Genomic DNA, 21,135 nt, shown 5'->3' with positions numbered 1-21,135 from the left:
CTGCACCCCTGCATGTTTGTCCTTCGTTCTCACTCCACCCCTCTCAATCCGTTCTCCCATAGCAAATGTCAGGCCAGCTGGGGCTAAACTCAGCGGAAGATGTGAAATCTTGCTATGTTTTCCATCGGTGGCGAGGAAACCTCTGGCTCAGCTAAGTTGGGCTCCCCTCCATCTCAAATGCCACCTTAGGGCTCATTGAGGTCCATCCTTGTCCTGAGGGGAGGAGAGAACTACCGGTAGCTTTTAGAAAGCCACCCCCCATCCCCCATTGCAACTTTGCCATATTATGATAGGGGAAACCTGTGGCCACCCAGATGTTGCCACACTACAACTCCCATCATCCCAGGTGTTATGTACTGAAATTCTCACCCTGGGCCAGCAGGGGGATACTGTAGATAGTTTTCACTCAGGTCCACATATGCAAATAAGGGATTGAAAGTGAAGTTCAGTGATTGGATAGTTACAAAAAATGGTTCCTGTTGCATTCTAGTGGAGCTCTATATAAGCAGGCTGGCTGAACCCTTCAGTTCAGTTCTGTTCTGGCCTGTGAATAAACAAGAGCTGTTTGAAGAATCGCTGTGTCGTCTGATATGTTCACCCACAATTTAACACCTGAGCATTGGCCAGGCTGACGTAGGAAGGGCAAGAGGGAGAGAACTGTCCAAAGAAGGGCATGGAGAGAACCTAAGAACATTAAGCAGAGCGCAGCTACTGGACCAGACCAATGGCCCATCACAGTCTTCTCACAGTGGCCAACAAGATGCCTCAAGGCAGGTCCAAAATGCAAGAGACCTTTCCTCCCCACTTGCGATACCCAGCAACTGATATAAAGAAACCAGAGAGTGAAGGAACAGGTCTCCCTGTTCACTTTTGGATCTGGCCCTTCCCACCACCAGCATGTGGCCCCCAAGACATTATGACACTCAAGGCAATGCCAACTTGGTGCCCTCCAGCTGCTTTGGACTAAAACTCTGGAGGGGCAACAGGGTGGCAATGGCCGCTCAACGTAATGGGCCGCTCAAACAGAAACAGACCCCTGATCAGTGTTCAAAACTCTGATATCTAAGATAGTTGCCAAATGACTCCTTAAACCAAGGTTGCAATCACAAAAACCAACTAGGTTTATCCAGCCCATCTTATATAAGTTTCCTGGGCGTCCAGAACAACACAACATCTCCCTATTACTGCAGGACGAGAGCCCAGAAGCCACATATTCAGTCGCCTTATTTTGCGCTGCCATGATAGATACTCAACAAAGAATGGTCTATGCTACAATTCAATCCTAAACTGAAGGCCCATATTGTTAGATCTGCACTTCTGAAGCCCACCCCATATAGCTGTGTTAACTGATCTTTTAATTTTTCTTCTAAATTTTTACTCACTCATTATCTATGCTTAATTAAGTATTCTATGTATATGTTTAAATCTACGTTTGGTTCTTGCTCCTATTTATTTAATAATTATTAGATTCATACTGTTATGCTATTTATTTAGATGTTTTGCTTATGCTGGTCTATGACTGTAATAAACTGAACTTGAACTTGAACTTGAACACAAAAACGGAATGTCTAGTTGCCATTCTGGGGCAAGGGGGCTCTAAAGCCTTATTTTTCAAATGATGGACTGACTGTGATTGATTCTCATTTAAACAACTGGCTAGTTCTGAAGACAACCTTCAGCTACCTTAAGAGTTCTGAGAACTTAAAGAGGAAAAGTCCCTTGATCCAAGGACAGTCAACATATATATTGGCCTCTTCCGACCTCTTTTTCTTAACGGCTCCTGCTCCTGCTCTGACTGCACAGAAAAGGCATTTGGGCTCCCGAAATTCATTCAGATTGTGCAGATAAAATATAACTGATAGAATACTACAGGATGGGGTGCTAGTGTGTGAAAACAGTCTAGATCCAATAATCCCCAGGTGGCAGAGACGTCAGGTGCCATCCTGGTGCCCAGGCATCATCACTTGGTTGCGAGGGGCTGAAAGCCAGGTGCAAAATGCGCCTGGCTAATTTCGCCTCTGCTTCCTTCCAGATTCTATGGGACGCAGGTGGCGCTGTGGGTTAAAGCCTCAGCGCCTAGGACTTGCCGATCGAAAGGTTGGCGGTTCGAATCCCTGCGGCGGGGTGCGCTCCCGCTGCTCGGTCCCAGCGCCTGCCAACCTAGCAGTTCGAAAGCACCTCCGGGTGCAAGTAGATAAATAGGGACCGCTTACCAGCGGGAAGGTAAACGGCGTTTCCGTGTGCGGCTCTGGCTCGCCAGAGCAGCGATGTCACGCTGGCCACGTGACCCAGAAGTGTCTCCGGACAGCGCTGGCCCCTGGCCTCTTAAGTGAGATGGGCGCACAACCCCAGAGTCTGTCAAGACTGGCCCGTACGGGCAGGGGTACCTTTACCTTTTACTAATTTCGAACACTGCCCCTGGTCCATCCCGTTCCCCTGCTAATAGTAGGTGACCCAAAGCTAGAATGGTTTGAAGAGGAGCCCACCTGCCCTCCTAGCTTTCTAGGCCATCGGTTCCACTGGCAATGGACATTTCTCCTGGAACACAAGATGCAGACCTACCCTTTGGACCAACATCGAGGAACATGCCTTTGTCATCATTGATGGGGCAGCCCTTTGGGTATCTGAGGAGGGCTATCTTGTCCCCGTCTCTGCCTTCCGTTCAGCATGCTGAACACACCCGGCTCCTTCACACCTCCCTCAAGGGACGGCCTTTCCATGCCCATCTCCACATTCACTGCCCTCCTCTGAACCGGCTCCAATTTGTCTATGTTCTTTGGAAAGTGCAACACCACAACCTGCCACAGTTTGGCCCTTTGTTCCCTTTATGTTTTGCTTCCGTTGGTTCCGCTGTGGCTTCCTTTGTTTTGCCCTTCTCCCCAAAAGACAACAATTATTATTTCTAAAAGAAAATAATAATGCTTGATCGCTCCCCTCCCCACCTCCAAGCACAGTCAGAGACCCAAAAGAGAGAAGGGCTAAACAACTGAGGAGGTGCATAGCCAGGGAGAGCTCTGCCAAAATTCGCAGGCTAGGAAGAGGGGAGGGGGCCGAAGAGGTATTTTGCATGCAAAGGAGTCAGTGGCAGTGCTGTTGGCTCCAGCTCAACCCAAAATCTGAAGATGACTTCCTGACTAGGCCTTTAAATATACCTGTCATTGTGTTTCTGACATTTTGAAGTGCTAATTAAAGGTGCTGGACTCCTGCAGAACATCCATTAAGCTGAAGGAATCGGTTGTCTTTTAAAAAAGAAAAAGAAAAAAGTTTGATAGCAGGGATGAAAATACAGTGGTACCTTGGGTTACATATGCTTCAGGTTACAGACTCTGCTAACCCAGAAATAGTACTTCAGGTTAAGAACTTTGCTTCAGGATAAGAACAGAAATCGTGCTTCACCGGCGTGGCAGCAGCAGGAGGCCCCATTAGCTAAAGTGGTGCTTCAGGTTAAGAACAGACCTCTGGAATGAATTAAGTATTTAACCCGAGGTACCACTGTAAACTGCAAAAAATAAAAAGTGCTCAACTCTTAAAAGACACCCCAGGAAAGTAATCAGGTCGGGGCACAGCACGGGGCCTTCTTGAGGTTGGGGCCTTAATCATTTAACTAACAATGCAATGTACACCCACCTCAAACACACTAATGCCTGACTCCACTGCCAAGGGTGTTATTTATATCTCAGCCATGGAATGGAATGAAAGGAAGGAAGGAAAAATCACAAAGGAAGAGTATACATGAGTAGCCAACCATTGCAGGAAGGTCAGGCGGGCCACAACTCAGAATAAGCTCCGGCTTGCCAGAGAGGTTAAAAATGATAATAAAGGTTTCTTCGGCTATGTTCGAAGCAAGAAGAACAAGCAAGTCCCTTGCATGGATAAATGCTATTGGGTGACAGAGAGAATGCGGAACTGCTCAACACCTACTATGCCTCTGTCTTCACCCAAAAGGAAAGCAATCCCCACCCTGGAGATAATAGAATAAATAATGCAAAGAGGAAACTGCAACACAAGATGGGAAAATAAGTGGCAAGGGAACTTTAAATGAATTCAAATCTCCAGGGCCTGATGAGCTGCACCCCAGGGTACCAAAGGAGCTTGAGTATGTAATCTCAGAGCCTCTGTCTCTAATCTTTGAGAATTCTTGGAGAGCAGGTGAGGTCCCTGCAGACTGTAGGCGGGCAAATGTTCTTCCCATCTTCAAAAAGGGGGGAGAAGAAGACCTAGGTAACTACAAACTGGTGAGCTTGACATTGATACCAGGAGAGGTCCTAGAACAGATAATTCAACAGTCGGTCTGTGAGCGCTTAGAAAAGGATGCTGTGATTACTAAGACCCAGCCTGGGTTTCTCAAAAACAAGTCATGCCAGACAAATCTCATTTCGTCTTTTCATAGAGTTACAAGCTTGGTCGATCAGGGGAATGCTGTGGACATAGTGCATCTTGATTTCAGTAAGGCTTTTGACAAAGTCCCCCGTTATATTCTTCTAGAGAAGCTAGTAAAATGTGGGTTGCATGAGGTAACTGTTAGGTGGATTTGTAGCTGGTTGACTGACCAAGCCCAAAAAATGCTTACTAACAGTTCCTCGCTATCCTGGGAAGAAGGGACAACTAGAGTGCCAAAGGATTCCGTCCTGAGCCTGTTTTTGTTCCACATCTTTGTAAATGACCTTTGAGGAAGGTATTGAAGGAACACTAATCAAATTTGCAAAAGACACCGAATGGAGAGGGGTAGCCAATGCCACTGAAGACAGAATTGGGATTCAAGATGACCTTAACAGATTGGAGAACTGGGCCAAAACATTTCAATAGGGACAAATGTAAGGTTTTACACTTAGGCAGGAATAACCAGATGCACAAACATAAGATGGGGACACCTGGCTTGCCAGTAGTACATGTGGAAAGGATCTGGGGTCTTAGTAGGTCACATGATTAACTTGAGTCAACAGTGTGATGCAGCAGCAAAAACAGCTAATGCTATCCTAGGCTGCATCAAAAGAAATATAGTGTCCCAGTCAAGGGGGGTAATAGTCTTGCTCTGTTCTGCCTTGGTCAAACCACAGCTGGAATACTGTGTCCACTTCTAGGCACCACAATTTAAGAAGGATGTTGACAAACTGGATGTGTGCAGAGGAGGGCGAGCAAGATGATCAAGGGTCTGGAAACTAAGCCTTATAAGGAACAGTTGGAGGAATTGGGTATGTTCAGCCTGGCAAAGAGGAGACTGAGAGGAGATATGATAGACTATTGCCATGTTCAGATTCAACCACATACCAGAAAATTCAGGTTGCATAATTATAGCTACCTAGGCGGTCCTGCACAACAAACCCACTCCCCCCCCCAAAAAAAATCAGGCTTTTCGTGATAAGGAAAGTGACAGAACACACACACCAAAAAGTGTGGGTTAATATTTGCTTTGATGCAATGTCATCTAACCTCTCTGCAAACAAATCAGGATGAATGCTCAACTTGGGAGTGCCCAGTGTTAAACATTTTTTGGAGCATTTGCACCAATTTCTTCGCAGAGAGGCTAAATGACAATAAACATCCATCCTGAATGAATTCTAAATTGCTTGCGGGGTGTTTATATGTCTTCCTATTAAGCTATTGTTCATCCTGCGCTTTTCCTAACTGCAAAAAGTCTGCTCATTTTTTCTTGAAGTGGATTTGTTGAACTAGGGCAAACCTAAATTTCTACTACACACCTGATCCCCCCTGCGAAATACAGAGTCTGGAGGAGCCCTGAGAGTCTTGCATGAAAAAAAACCTGCAGGTTGTATCCAATGTTAATCCTGCTCAGAGTAGACACATTGAAATCAATGAGCATTATTAAATTAGGTCCATTATTTTCAATAGGGCTGCTCTGAGTACAACTAAGCTGAATTTAGCGCAAGAGCTCTTTCACACTAGAGGATGTGTGCTGTACCAAGAAGGCACTAGGTTCAATCTGCAACATCTCCAGTTAAGGAGATCAGGTAGCAGATGATGGGAAGGACCTTTCTCTATCTGAGATCCCAAAGAGCCACTGGGAACAGACAACTTCTCTCCTATGTTCCTACGAATCCAAACTTGAGTCTCTCAGCTGAAGCATACCAGTAAAACCCACAAGAAAGTAGGGTTGCCAACTGTTTCTTCCTGTCAAGACCCCCATGAATTTCACATCTGTGTGACAGGCAGAAACTCATAGGTATAGCTTTCATCTGTTTTATGCCCATGCCAGCAAGATGTGGCAGCACCCATTGAATTATTGCCTGCTCTGCGGTTGTTAAAGGATACAGGGCCACAGCAAAAACAAGAGACACCTGTCCTGTATGGTTTCAAGTCTGTACCACTGCCTGTCCTGAAGAAAAGTATAATCCCTGGTCAGAGAAGACAAAGCTGGCAGATCATGGACGCACACAGAGCGTAGAAGATGTTTTGTACCTTCCTAGGTTGAAACACAAATCAAAAACTAAGAATGCTGTGAAGGCATGCTTTCAACAGTGAACAGGGTGATCTGAAGGCCAGAGTTGCTAATTGGATTACTAGCCAGATAAGCCTTGTTGAAGGCATTAAATTCTGCCTCCATGCCCAGTCCCCCAAAGGACATAAATCCTATCATTCGTCTGGCCATTCCAGAACCTACCACAGGCTGCATCTGGGCTTGACACAACTGGACAGTCTTTGTCAACTGGAAATTTTGGACCACAGCTCTCATCAGCCCCAACCATTGCACTGAATGGCCACAACTGACTGCAGTCCACTGATTTCAAAGACTCTGCTCTCTGAATAGGGCTTAAGTTGACCACAACCCAATCTCTTTCCAGGGTCCCTTCCTCCAGACATCCCCACCTTTGGAAACAGGTGCTGCGTCTAAGGCATGCATCAGATTAAGCCTTGGGCAGGCTGCTCATCTGCAATGTCAATTTATACTCCCCAAGGCAGATGGAGGAGGCGGGAAGGGTGTTAAAAACCCTAAAATTCCAGTAAAGAACAGGCTAAGTGCAGGTGTGGCCTGCAGGGGATAGTTTGCAGCTCAATGAAAGAGCACTGGCTCTGCATGCAAAAGGTCCCGGATTCAAGACACCCTGCTGCTTGAAACTTTGGAGAGCTGCTGCCAGTCTTGTAGACAAGACTGAGATAGGTGGTTGGTCTGACTCTGCAGAAGGCAGCTTCCTATGTCCCAGTATCAGGCAAGTCCAAGCCACATCAGACAAACCTGCCCACAATATAGTAAAGTTAGAATCCAACCATCAGTAGCTACACAAGCCACTTGGGGAAACCTGGAAGAATTCAGGTGGCAGGGGCACCACCTGAGCATCGAAAGACTTGGCATCATCACACACAACGAGGAAGCACTTCCCAGTCAGCCTGAAATAATAATCCGGCCACTAAAAATATTAATCCGGCTGCGGGGAATATTAATCTGCCTCTGGCAAAGAGGAGCAACTGACCCAAATGAAGTCCCTTTTGCCTGTGGGATTATGTGGTGCAATTGGGGGGTGCGGGGAGGGGGGGGATAAAGGATAAAGCTTGTGAATGTGAAGGCACAGGAAGTTCCTGCCTTATTCTGATATAATGATAGGGGCACAGGAAGCTGCGCTAGATAGTCAGATGCTCGGTCCATCTAGGTCAGTACTGTCTCTACACCAACTGGAAGTAGGTCTCCAGGTTTCCAGGCAGGAGTCTCTCCCAGCCCAACTCAAAGATGCTAGGGATTGAATTTGGGGCCTCCAGCGTGCAAATCATGTACGCTCCTTTTCCTAAAAGCAAACTGAAGATTCCAGTCCTCATTGTTCTTCACAAAGGGCTAATTAAACTAGGAATCTAAGAGGCTGCCATATACTGAGTCAGGCCATTGTGTTTTCCCATCACCTTCCTTACTGCAAAAGGGAGGTGGGAGGTGGACTAACAACACCAAATCCACTTCAATTGCACAACCTGAACTGGGCAGAATATCCAGAACAGCGACTGTATTAACACACCTTGGTATTCATTGATATAGTGCCCATGGACACACACACACAAACACACACAGAGGCAGTTTAGAAAGCATTTCTTAGTGTTTCACTTGAATCCACCTTTTCACAGGATTTGAGATGCTTTGTGTTTCCTGTAGAATGGTCAGAGGTGATGGGGGCTGGGAGTCCAGCTAAATCTGGGGGGCCACTGGTTATAGGTATATATAAATTTTAAAAAAAATGACCACCAACAATTAACAAAATGGAACAATTGTAGTGTTGCTTATAGACAAGTATGCGAAAGGAAAGAAGTAAGTCGGAGCTAGCACAGCAAGAGGAAATCTCTCATCCATCAGGAAATGCAGCTGAGACCAGAGAGGCACTTCAAAACTGGACAGCAGGTGGACAGAGGGCTTTATCCCTTGTATTAACAGGAGTAACACATTGAAACCAAAGGCCTGGGAATCTCTAAGGCTGAATTTCTCCCCTAGATTCCCCCCACACACACACCCGCTCCCATTGCTAGGCTGGATTTCTCTTGAGAAGCCCCTGCATACTCATGATTTGACACAGAGGTTTCTCAGATTTCCCCAGCTTGGTACAGCCACCTCCATTCTGGCAGCTACAAGCAATTTATGTCTCAGATCGTTCTATGCCAAAGAGTTATTAACTCCAACTCTGAAACGCCCACCCTTTTAAATGAAAAAGTCAATGCAATGGCATTCAGTGTCCTGACTCCTACAGCAAATTTAAGAGGATGTATCCGGTGTGAGGATGTATCGGTCAGCTAATACTCCCTCCCTCCCCAGGAGTCAGCAGTGACTTATCTGGGTTCACAGTTTTGGGTTCTTTTTCCACCCACCACGCTAAGGGTAGTGATGTTACCATTTGCACATACAAAAACCACCAATTCACTTGGGCCCATGCATCCGAATCCCGCCCCCCCCCCTCGATCAGCCTCACTGCAGCTCCCGTCCAGTTCAATGAGGCATGTGCGGGAAGCTCGTTCCTCGGGTGGATCGGGCCCTACAGAGCAGGTTCTCTCTCTCTCCCCCCCCCCCCGCGTCTCCCCCTCCGCCATCCTTCCTGGTCCACCCCAAATCCACCAACTCACCTCTGCCTCCGGGGCGACAGGGAAGCCTCTGCGCAGGTTTGTGCGTTGAGAAACAGAATCCTAAAAATGTGTCCCCTCCCCCCGAACCGCCTCTCAATCCCAGGGAATTCGATTCACAAATCTCTCGCTCCTAACTTATTTTGCAATCGTTGTTACCCTTCCGAACAGCTTTACAGCTAGGAAGCAATCAGGCTAAAATAGTTTTTTTTTTTTTAAATGTAAAAACCAAATCAAGCAAATGAAATCCACAGCGCCCATCTCAAGCATGCTTACTCGAGAGCAAGTCACCTTCCTCTCCAAAGGACCAGATGGCATTTGAAGTATTTGGCTATTTTTTTTCTAGAGAGGAAGGAGAGGTCCTCCTTTCTGTCCCCTTCTCTCCTCCTCCCCCCCCCCCAACTCCCTGGAGCTTTCCCCTCGGAGGGAAAGATTCTCACACCACCTTGGCTTTCTGCCCGGGTCACCCTGTTCTCACGTTGAGCCACGCCAATGGAAACGCATTGGGATGCGTGCAGAAAGGAGGAGAGCGCCATGCCCTCGGACCCCCCCACCACCACCCTAATAGGAACAACGCCAAAAAGGAGGAGGGGTAAGGAGAAGGGAAAAAGGAAAATCCTTGCATCAAGAAAAGACCCTATGCAATGGCTGGCTGGAGGAGAAAAAAGGGTTCCGGGACGGCGGGGGCCGGATATAGTGCCCCCCTCCCCACGGAAAAGCCAGCTTCTCCACCAGCCCCCGACTGGAGGACACCCCCCGTTCCCGACGCACCTGTCCCCCTCCCGGCGCCCGCGTCGCCGCGGCTCCCGCTCCGGCGCTCCGCCTTGGGGAATGCCTCGGGGGGGCTCGTCCCCCAGCGCCGCATCGCCCGGCCCGGAGCAGCGGCCAAGCCAGCAGCAGTAGCAGCAGCCCTTCCTGGGAGCCGGGCAGAGGGCGCCTTGCGCGCAGCCTACGAGCCGGCGGCGTCCCGGCGCAGCGCCATGATGCGTCTTGGGGAGGCGGAGGACGGGCGCTCGCTCCCCCGACGGCGGCGGAGGCGCGGGGAGAGGAGAGGAGGACGCGGCGGCGGCGGCAGCAGACCAGCCAGAGGGCGCGTGCGGACGATGCGGCTCTATACAGTATACACACACACATACGCACACCCTGGCACGTGTCGCCGGGTGGAGTGTGTGGATGGGGGGGTCGGTTTCCCGAGGCGAAGATCCTGCACGTGCGCGCGCTCCGCGAAGGCGCGTGTTGCGCTTGGCACGCGTGGACGTGCCTGCTGCTGCGCCGCGGGTTGTATCCAACCGAGTTGTGCTCGCAGAGCAGAGCCGTTGGGATGGCTGGACCGAGGTGAGTCGATGGGTGTCTACTCGGGAGTTTGGCTAACGTGGGCTACAACCCAGGGTTACGTCTTACGTGTGAATGGCGCCCCTTCCCCCCCGGCAGTCGCTTGGCCTTTGCTGGGCGTTATGCTCAGCGCGCGCGCGCTTCTGCGCCTTTTCCTCTTTGTGTGGACACGTGAGGGCGTGCATGATTCCTCATCTTCAGAGGAAGAGCTCGGCTCACCGGTGCCCAGTTCGGTCTCCTCCATTCCATTTCGCCCGGCGACTGGTTCCAGTGCCGAAAAATGGGAGAAGCCAAGGCAAGAGGGCTTCACTCGGACGCTCTACTTCTGTTGTTGCATCCTAAAATAGCATTAGCTTTTTTTGCTGCTGCATCACACTGTTGACTCGTGTCCAGCTTGTGGGCTACAACATCCCTGGCATCCCCACTTAAAAGGATCCAGAAGGCAGGCAATGGGGAAAGGCCTTTCTCTGCCTGGGACATGCTGGGTATAGGGCTGGGGCAGGGGGCTACCAGTCCCACCTTGGTTGGATGAAGCAGGACTTGTCTTACCCTCTTACTGAGAAGCAAAGTTCAGTTTACAAGCCTATGCATACAACCTGAGAGCTAAACAGGAGCATTTACCAGAGCTCTGGTGCACTTTCAACATGGCATGAGCATCTTCAGGAGAGACACTCTTAGCCAGATGCTCTCAAGGTTCATCTTAAGGTAAAGGTAAAGGGACCCCTGACCATTAGGTCCAGTCGTGGCCGACTCTGGGGTTGCGGCGCTCATCTTGCTTTATTGGCCGAGGGAGCTGGCGTACAGCTTCCGGGTCATGTGGCCAGCATGACTAAGCCACTTCTGGCGAACCAGAACAGCACACAGAAACGCTGTTTACCTTCCCGCCGGAGTGGTACCTATTTATCTACTTGCACTTTGATGTGCTTTTGAACTGCTAGGTTGGCAGGAGCTGGGACCGAGCAACGGGAGCTCATCCCGTTGCGGGGATTCGAACCGCTGACCTCCAGATTGGCAAGTCCTAGGCTCTGTGGTTTAACCCACAGCACCAGCCGCGTCCCTAAGGTTCATCTTACAACTAAACCAGGGCCTTTAGTGTGCTGGTACCTGCCCTTTGGAATGCACCCCCAGCACTCATCAGGGGGGCACCTACAACCACTGGGGCAAGTGGGGCCTTGCCCCACCAACCTGTCTGTCCTCTGCCAGATTTCCACCCCCCCCCGACTTGCCTACCTTCTTACTTACAACCAGTTAGGGTGGCTCTTTCCTGCCATTAACTCTGGCTCTATCTACTGTTGGTCTTCCTGAATTTTGCCCCTGCTAGTCCCAGCCAATGGGCACCAGCCGCTCCTGGTCTTGGCATTTAACAGCCTGCGGAAAACTCACCTGATCTCGCAGCAGGCTTTCCCAGAAGAATGATCTAGCTGTGTTGATGTATTTGTTACAAGTATGTGTCTGAACGCACAGGTGTGCCCAGCACTCATGTGTATTCATACACACACCGCAAAGATATTTTGCTAGAGTGATGGGGTTTGTCCATTAGGAATATGTGTTTACTCTCACACTTAACCTTCTGCCCACAAAAAGTTCTTACACCAGAGGAAGCTTGGTTTATTACATGTAATGAAGGTAAAAGGGTTAGTTATGTTCCAGGTAAGGCTGGGTGATATGTCAACATATTGTCCAAAACCAGTTTGAAGTCCATGTTGTGATGTTGGTTTCATAGTTTCTGACCTGGCAATATATGGCGAATGATGATGTGTGCAAAAATTGCAATGTGGGGAGAAACCGTGAAGCCATCCAGTGCCTCTACATAGCTCCATCCTTGTTTCATACATGGTGATATATCCATATATTGCGATGTTTAGCTGGTGATATATCATGATTGAAAAGTAGATCCCAGCCAGGCGCAGTTCCAGGTTATTGCTCACATTGGCAGAGTGCGCATAAGCCTGCGCTGTTGTGCCCCTGTCTCATGTCCTGTTCTGGATCCGTGCATGGTCACACATTCATGAGTTGCCTGTATAAATGCTGCTTCATGCAGCAAAATTACAAATTGAGCAAGCAACAGATCCTTCAATACAGGCACACTTTGATCCCTGCTTATTCTCAAAATCCTACTGATACGGAAGGGGGGGGCATGTCTTCTTCACCTTCTTCTTCGCTACAATATATCCATTTATTTCCAATTGTCAATGTCAAAAGGGACTAAAATCTATAAAATTCATAGAAAATCAACGTGCCAATTTGCTCAATTTCTCTAGGACTCCATGACACCTTCCCTGTCCTCCATAATCAAGACCCTAATCCTGTCAAATCACTCTGCCAAGCCTTTCCTCCAGGCAATGCCAGTACATGGACCATTGTCTTCTCATCACCGGTACTCAGGATGTGCTTATCTGCGCATATCTCCAGCTCTGCATATTCCCCCTCCCTCCTCCATATGTTAATCTTGTGTAACCCAACCTCTTCTTAATATATTCATGATGTAACTGGGATGTGTTTTGCACTGTATTCTGGGGCATGGAGGGAAGTTTCAAAAGTTCATGTCACCCCTTTCTCGTGGTTCAATCTCGCCTTGAACCTGTTGCGCAATAAACTTGGATCTTCTGCAGCTTGCTCCTGTCTCTGGCTGAGCTCATTTTCCTCCGCAGGGACCCGCGGGCTTAGTCCGACGAGCTGGGTGGCAGAGCAGCCTCGCACCCAGATTTTACCGTAACACTACAGAGAATGAAAATTTTGCTGCAGAACTCAAGAAATGGAGGTGGGGCGGGGGGAGGAAGTGTATACCTGTCCTGAAGGAGAAGCAGGTATGGATTCCTTGATGCCACCAAGCAGAATTCTCGGAGTTTTGAGAGCCATCTAACCTTTGAAAATCTAGGGCTTTTGTACCATTTTTGCCAATGCGTTCAAATAGAGAATGGAGGGGGGCTTTGAGATGACCAATTCCTATAATTCCAATAGCCCTGTGGTTCTGTTGAATTTATCCCAGAGTTTCCTGCCTTATCTCCACTTTCCCCATAATTCACAGTGAGTGATGACTAAACTGGCTGCCTTGTCTGCCTCCTGCCTCAAAGTTATCCCACCATTATCTTGACGGCCTCCATTCAAGTGTTAAGTCAATTTTAATGGTGGCTAGGTTAACATGCGCTGATCCTTATACAAACAAGGATGTCTCCTGAATGCCTTGCAGGACCTGTTCTTGAGATTAGACTCGTACCGGGGTCAAGACAGTTAATAATGGAGGGTCTCCTGTCATACGAAGTTATGTCAAACTTTTTACTCGTGCCGTGATCTACAGTAATAAACCAAAGTTCAGTTACAGGCTTACAAGCTATAAGGAACACCATTTCAGATAAAACCACAGCGGACTTTGCCACCAAACTCTGCCAATTTGTCCTTACCCACAACAACTTCAAATTCGGTGATGACCTGTTCCTTCAGATCAGCGGCACAGCAATGGGCACCCGCATGGCCCCACAGTATGCCAACATCTTCATGGCAGATATAGAACAACGTTTCCTAAACTCCTACCCACTCAAACCTCTCTTGTACCTGCGATACATTGACGATTATTTTTATCATCTGGACACATGGTCAACAGACCCTGGACACCTTCCACCAGAAATTCAATGATTTTCACCCCACAATCAACCTAACAATGAATCAATCTATGCAAGAAATACATTTTTTGGACACTACTATAAAAATACAGGATGGGCGCATAGACACCACCTTATACCGTAAACCAACTGACCAACAAACATATCTACATGCCTCTAGCTACCATCCCAAACATACCAAACAGTCCATTGTATATAGCCAGGCACTACGTTACAGCCGCATCTGTTCCAATTCTACAGACAGAGACTCTCACCTAAGAGATCTACAGCAAACCTTTTTAGAACTAAAATACCCAGCAGATGAAGTTAGACAACAGATCAACAGAGCCAGACTGATACCCAGAGAGAACTTGCTGCAAGACAGACCCAAAAAAGAAAATAACAGAACACCTCTAGTCATCACATACAGCTCCCAAGTTAAAACAGTACAACGCATCATCAGAGATCTACAACCTCTCCTGGACAATGACAGTTCTCTTTCTCAAGCTCTGGGAGCAGTGGCGTAGCGCGGGTTGTCAGCACCCGGGGCAAGGCAAGTAATTTGTGCCCCCTAACCCGTGGATTTGCACCCCCTAACCCTAACCCCCAGATGTTGCGCCCGGTGCGGCTGCCCCCCCTGCACCCCCCACGCTACGCCACTGTCTGGGAGGAAGACCTTTCATTGCCTACAGACAGCCACCCAATCTTAAACAACTCCTAACCCACAATAATACTACAACCAGACTTAACACGAACACTGGCACCAGAGCCTGCAATAAACCCAGATGCCAACTTTGCTGCCACATACACCTGGACAACACCATTACTGGCCCCAACAACATCACACATACCATCTCGGGACTATTTAATTGCTCATCGTCTAACATTGTGTATGCCATCAAATGCCAACAGTGTCCTTCAGCTCTCTATATTGGACAAACAGGCCAAACCTTACGCCAAAGAATAAACGGACATAAATCTGACATCAGAAATCACAAGACAGAGAAACCAGTAGGAGAACACTTCAATCTCCCAGGACATTCTATACAAGATCTCAAAGTAGCTGTTTTACTACAAAGGAATTTCAGAAATAGACTGGAAAGAGAAGCTGCTGAATTGCAACTTATTACCAAACTTAAAACCATGGAGAGACCTGGTCTGAACAAAGACATTGGATTCTTATCTCATTATACATGACAAAGCCATTTTTCACCTTTTCACCCCTTGCTTTTTCCTGTAAGACCTATTGCAGTCGTTAAGAGTCGTCAACAGGCTCATCACAGCTATCTGCCAATCACCCATTCCCACCACCCTTCTGAGTAATACCCCTCCCCACCTTCTCACTATATAGAAGGGTCTGGTGACTTCTGTTTCAGTGTATCTGAAGAAGTGTGCATGCACACGAAAGCTCATACCAAGAACTAACTTAGTTGGTCTTTAAGGTGCTACTGGAAGGAATTTTTTTTGTTTAAACCAAAGTTCAGATTGACACACTGCCTATTCACATATTTGATTTGGATATCTTTTTATGGGTCTTGTACTTCATATTGTGAATGTAATTTGACGGCTGGTTTTCTACTGTTCATTGCCATTATTATTATTATTTTTCTTAATTCTTGGATGTGAAGCAAGCGGTTAAGTTTCCTCTTGCAACTGCAAGATTGTGCGCCTACACGATAGGGAGGAGGATGGGCTTTCCTGCCCCCAGCAGTCCAGCTGCCCTTCCTGCCATCTCCTTTCAGCTTAAACCTGACTGCAGCTGCTCCGCTCCTCATATCTCACATTTCGCTCCAAGCCCCCTTCCCTTTCCCTTCCCAGAGTGGCTAAGTGGAAACGCTTCTTGAAATGGTTGGAATTTGATATTTTTTAGGAATTTGTTACCGAAAGGCCAAGCCGTAAATGCACAGTGAAGAACACAGCTGCCAAAAGGCAAAGTATAATGGTACCTCGGGTTAAGAACTTAATTTGTTCTGGTAGTCCGTTCTTAACCTGAAACTGTTCTTAACCTGAGGTACCACTTTAGCTAATGGGGCCTCCCGCTGATGCCGTGCCGCTGCCACACAATTTCTGTTCTCATCCTGAAGCAAAGTTATTAACCCGAGGTACTATTTCTGGGTTAGCGGAGTCTGTAACTTGAAGCGTCTGTATCCTGAAGCGTCTGTAACCTGAGGTACCACTGTAATACAAACCATCAGGCTCTTCCTATGTCCCAGAGCAGAGACTGGGGATAGCTTCTCCTCTGAGCCACGGCCAGTGGGACAATGGATATAAATTTCACCTAGCTACTGTGGGCTGGTTTCTTCATCCACTCATGGTCCCCTCTCCACCCTCCATCCAGACAAGCAACAGGGATGATCAGAGAAATACCTGAAGTGCAAATCAGCACTGGTGAGGGTCTGGGAAGAGTTCTGAGGGCCAGGTGGAAAGACTTGGAGGGCCACATTCAACCTCCAGCAGTGACTTAGCATGGGCTGGGGCACAGGGGCGGTTGTCCCAGGTGCAAAATGTAAAGGGGTGCAAAAATTTCCTTCACATCCCACCCCACTCTCTCCCGCCTCTGAAACTGAAACTTTGCTAACAGTTCCATGCTGGCTCCTCCTACGCAGGTGGTCAATTGATGGCCCTGCCTTTAAGGCTGGAGCACCCAAGCAGACTTGGCTAGGACTGAACTGGCTCGCTGGTGGCCAGAGCCAATAAAGACCCCCAGGCAAGGCCAGGCAGGGGGACACTCCTAGTTCCAGATCCAGTGGGCAGCAGGGCGGGGGGGGGGGGGAGGAAGAGGAGAGGAGCTTCTGTGCTCAAAGCTAGAGGGGGCATCTTAGAGTGGCTGGCATGCAGAGATAATACCACCATGCCTGTTCCTGCCTTGCCACTCTGTGCTTTCAAGGGGCTGGAGGTGATTGTGCTCCAGGTGGCTAACGGCAAGGAGGCAGGAAGGAGAGGAGACCCAGTGGGAGTGGTGGGTGGGTGGGCTGCTCTTGCCTGTTCCACTCGGGGGGGGGGGGTGACCTTCTCAGGAGCTCTTGGCCAAGGGGTCTTGGCAGGTCCCTAGATGGAGGTGCATGGCAAACCCAGGAGCTGCCTTCGGGGCTGAATGGGAACTGAAGCTGCCACTACCACCACTTTTTAGGGGGTGCAATATTTGACTTGCCCTGGGCGCTTTCAACCCACGCTATGCCACTGGCCTTCAAGCCTAAGGTTTCCTAGCCCTGACCTAGGTGGTAGACAATTTGGCAGCTGGTTCTGTTTTCTTTCTCCTCCTCCCCTCAGGTTGAATGCCCCTCTGCTGGCATTTGTGCATTCACATAAAATAGTTATAGCTGGCTACATAAAATGGGTGGGGACCCTATGGCCCCAGGCCAGTTGGACTTTGTCCCCACCTCTTCTGCCTGCAATTTTTAAACATAATTCTTTACAGCAGGTGTTCTGTTTGCAGACAACCCTGTTCTTCCTTCCATCTTCCTGTTTCGTTGTTAAAAGAAGGTTATTCCCTGAAAGAGAGGAGGTGGAGGTGACACAAAGGGTTATATTGAGCTAAGCCGTGCTCAGAGTGGACCCAATGAAACCATTTGCCACAGATCAACCCTCCCAGTTATGGGGTGAGTCTGTGAGCTTGTTGGGATCCTGGGGAGAGTCCTGGATGAGGTGCAGACGTGTCAGAAAAAGAAGAGGTTTCCAATTATGGCATTAATATATGTGTTTTTATTAGTCCTTAGCACCATGCTTTATCAAAGGGATGCAGGTGGCACTGTGGGTTAAACCACAGAGCCTAGGGCTTGCTGATCAGAAGGTCAGCGGTTCGAATCCCTGTGACGGGGTGAGCTCCCGTTGCTCGGTCCCTGCTCCTGCCAACCTAGCAGTTCGAAAGCACATCAAAGTGCAAGTAGATAAGTAGGTACCGCTCTGGTGGGAAGGTAAACGGCGTTTCCGTGCTCTGCTCTGGTTCGCCAGAAGCGGCTTAGTCATGCTTGCCACATGACCTGGAAGCTGTACGCCGGCTCCCTCGGCCAATAAAGCGAGATGAGTGCCGCAACCCCAGAGTCGGCCACGACTGGACCTAATGGCCAGGGGTCCCTTTACCTTTTAACTATGTTTTATCACACTTTTTCTGTATTAAATGGTATAGATCTAGGTAGGTAGCCGTGTTGGTCTGACACAGTCAAAATAAATAAAATAAATAAAAAATTCATGCACTTAAAAGCTTATACCCAGAACAAACTTAGTTGGTCTCTATTGTGCTACTGGACAATTTTTTAATTTAAGCAATATAGAAATGGTCCTTTAAGAATAAACCTACATCCCTTCATTTCAATGGGTCTACTTTGAGTTGGACTTAGCTGGCTACATCCCAAAGTGGATAGGGTTGCCCTCATCCAGATGTACAGCTTGCAATTTCTCTCCCTCCCTCCTGGGAATCAGACACCCCTTCTCTCAATAAGGCCCTTCTCTCCCCCAAGATGGGGAAAGTCTTGGAGAATTGGAGCAGAAAATGCCACTTCCCCTCCCCTCCCCATCTCCGCCAGTCTCTCCTTTGTCCCAGCAGCCGGACACCCATTGTGCGCCGGGGTGAGGGGCAGGGGGCTGACCTGTCTATGAGGGGACAATAGCATGCATGCTGGAACTTGAGAGGTCCCCTTTGTTCCTCCCCGCCTCCCACCCCCACGCCCCAGCCCTTCCTCCCATCTCCCCCTCCCCTCCCGGGGCGAAGGGCAGAAGCTTGAGCCACAAAGCAGCGATTGTGGCTGCGTCCCATGAGAGCGAGAGCAGACAGGCGGGTGCTGGCCTTAAAAGCAGCCTGGGACAAGTCTGCTGCTGGCGGAAAACACCCACACAGCTGGCATGCAGTGTCATAAAATCAGACAGGAGAAAGAGGTGCAGTCACAGCTGGGGCGCTGGCCCTGTCTCAGCCCAGCCAGCACACACATTTCTTTGCTTCCAGCTTAGTGTGTCACTTTTGTTTTTGAAAAGCAGGTTCCAGCCAGCATGCCCAATGGTCAGGGTTGACAGGCATTGCAGGGGGCTGGACTAGATGACTCTCGAGGTCTCTTCTACGATTATATGATTCTTGTCACCCCCTTTCTATACATTGTTTCTCTTCTACACAGCTGCTGCAAGTATGGCAGCTGTCCTCTTTCTTTACCTGTTTTGAGAGTGTTCAAAAGCATTGGTACCTTTCCATTAGCCTTACAACAATCTCAGAAGGTAGACCAGTCCCCTTCCATGCCGCTGGCTGAGAGAATAAAAGCATTTGGACCCAAGACTGCTCAATGCAAGGCTGCTGAGCCTCCCCCCCCCCCCCCAGCCAGAGGGCTGGCCAGAGGTTGGATGGCCATCTGTCATGGATGCTTTAGTTGAGATTCCTGCATTGCAGGGGGTTGGTCTAGATGAATCTCTGGGTCCCTTCCAACTCTACAATTCTATAAGCCAGGAAATGGGGTGCAGGTATTGAGGGCCACAGCAGTAGCAGAGCACTTGGCTTTGCAGCCAAAGCTGCCAGTTTCCAGACACGGCCTGGAGAGTCTTGTCTGAAACCCAGGAGAGATTTTACAATTCGGTGCAGCCAATGCTGGATCAATACGGACCAGTTGTCTTGAGTTGGCATAAACCGGTTTCCTATGTATTTGCAAACCACCACCCCAGGCACCCACCTATAGACCTCTTAAGCTCCATTAAAGGGTGAAGTTGCCTGACCCAGCTTTGCCCACCCCCCCCCACACCAAGTGATTTCCTTAGGCAAAAGCTTCTGGTGGGTTTTTACCTGAGCAATGTGAATTTGCTGGCCCCTGGTGGTCACACTCCAAACTCCCTTCACTGAGAGATCCAGGACTTCTGACAACCGCAGGTACCAGCAAGTCAATTCATGGTTTCTATCACACACTTTACATTTCAAAACGCTTTAGCAGCATGTTTGCATTCACAACAAACCTGAAGGTGTTTGTCATGAGGACTGGCAGCTGTCTGGGGCTATGGCAAAGGTGGAACTTGGGGCAGAGACCAGAGCGCCTATTTGCTGCACAACACAGAGAGCATTGCAAAGCTTGGACAACAGACCAGTAGAGAAAGGTCAATACTGTTGTCACGACGTACCTCACAGGGCCGTTGTGAGGATAAAATGGAGTGAGGAAGAATCACGCAGGCCACCTTGAACTCCTTGGAGGAAAGGTGGGGTATAAATATACGATTAATAAAAGAAAATTCCGCTTTCTTGTTTTCAAACAGCTCTAAGTTAAGCTCACCTTCCCCCTCCTACAATCACAAAAAGAAAGGAGAGTTCCTGGCACTGAACATTATCTCAAATCCCCTTATATGCACCCGAACACTTAAAGAAACTCACCTTATGTGGGATGTGAATGTGTCTGAGATGGGAAAAGGAGGAAATGACAGCAACGGCAGACATGCAAAGGGTCTTGATAAAAGGTATTAAACCAGGGTTCCCCAATGTGGTGCCTGTGAGCACCCCAGCACCTAACACCCCCAGCCCTTGCCAAGGCCCTCACCCCCTTTATTTTAGTTCATAAAATATACAGCTTGGTATTTTTTTAAAAAACCCTCAAAAGTGGTTTACAAAAAAAACCCGTTTAAAATTCTTCTCATTTCTACTTTGGGGGGCTACAGGGTTGCCTGGTTTTTTGTGGCAGTGGGGAGGCTGCCAGATTTTTCAGTCTGTTTTCTTTGGGGTATTTTGTGTCCAAGGCAGTTTAAAGATTACCAAATGAGATCCCCTGAAATTAACAGAAGCTCAAAAGCAACCAGGCAGAGAATTGGGTTGTGTGTGCGCGCACGCGCGTGCACACCCACACCCAGAGCAGGAGAAGGGACTACTGTGAGCAGGAATGCACAAATCCAGTTATGGAAGCAGCTCGACACAGCATTAGAGTAAGAGCAGCAGTACAAGAGCTCACCCATTTTACCTTCCATGCTTTAACTGAGTGGAGGGGCAGGGGCAGGTTGGTTAGAGACAGCTTAAAGCTGGAAGGGTAGCTGAGTGCAAGGAATAAAGTGGCGGAGAGATAATGACTCAGTGTGACTCACCTGAATGCTGAGTCCGGAACAGGGGACTGGGGGCAAGGGATTGTCTTTCCGGAGGTATGAATTTGCAAATAAACAACTGACCTCCTGTTTCAAAGCACTGAGGGGCGGGGGGGCACAGACATGGAGA

General features: G+C 48.6%; 1 protein-coding gene across 1 annotated transcript in view; it reads right to left on the bottom strand.

Moving 5' to 3' along the window:
* Nucleotides 1-10,167, bottom strand: part of GAL3ST3 (galactose-3-O-sulfotransferase 3) — a 28,036-nt gene extending 17,869 nt beyond the window's left edge. Inside the window, exon 1 of the mRNA XM_081892937.1 lies at nucleotides 9,817-10,167. The gene's annotated coding sequence lies outside the window, so the exon portion shown is untranslated. The remainder of the gene's footprint in view (nucleotides 1-9,816) is intronic.
* Nucleotides 10,168-21,135: the final 10,968 nt, after the last annotated feature.

The sequence above is a fragment of the Podarcis melisellensis genome, assembly GCF_964234715.1.
Source record: "Podarcis melisellensis genome assembly, chromosome: 16".
In the NCBI taxonomy this organism is placed as follows: Eukaryota; Metazoa; Chordata; class Lepidosauria; order Squamata; family Lacertidae; genus Podarcis; species Podarcis melisellensis.
This window is presented reverse-complemented; position numbering and strand designations above follow the sequence as displayed.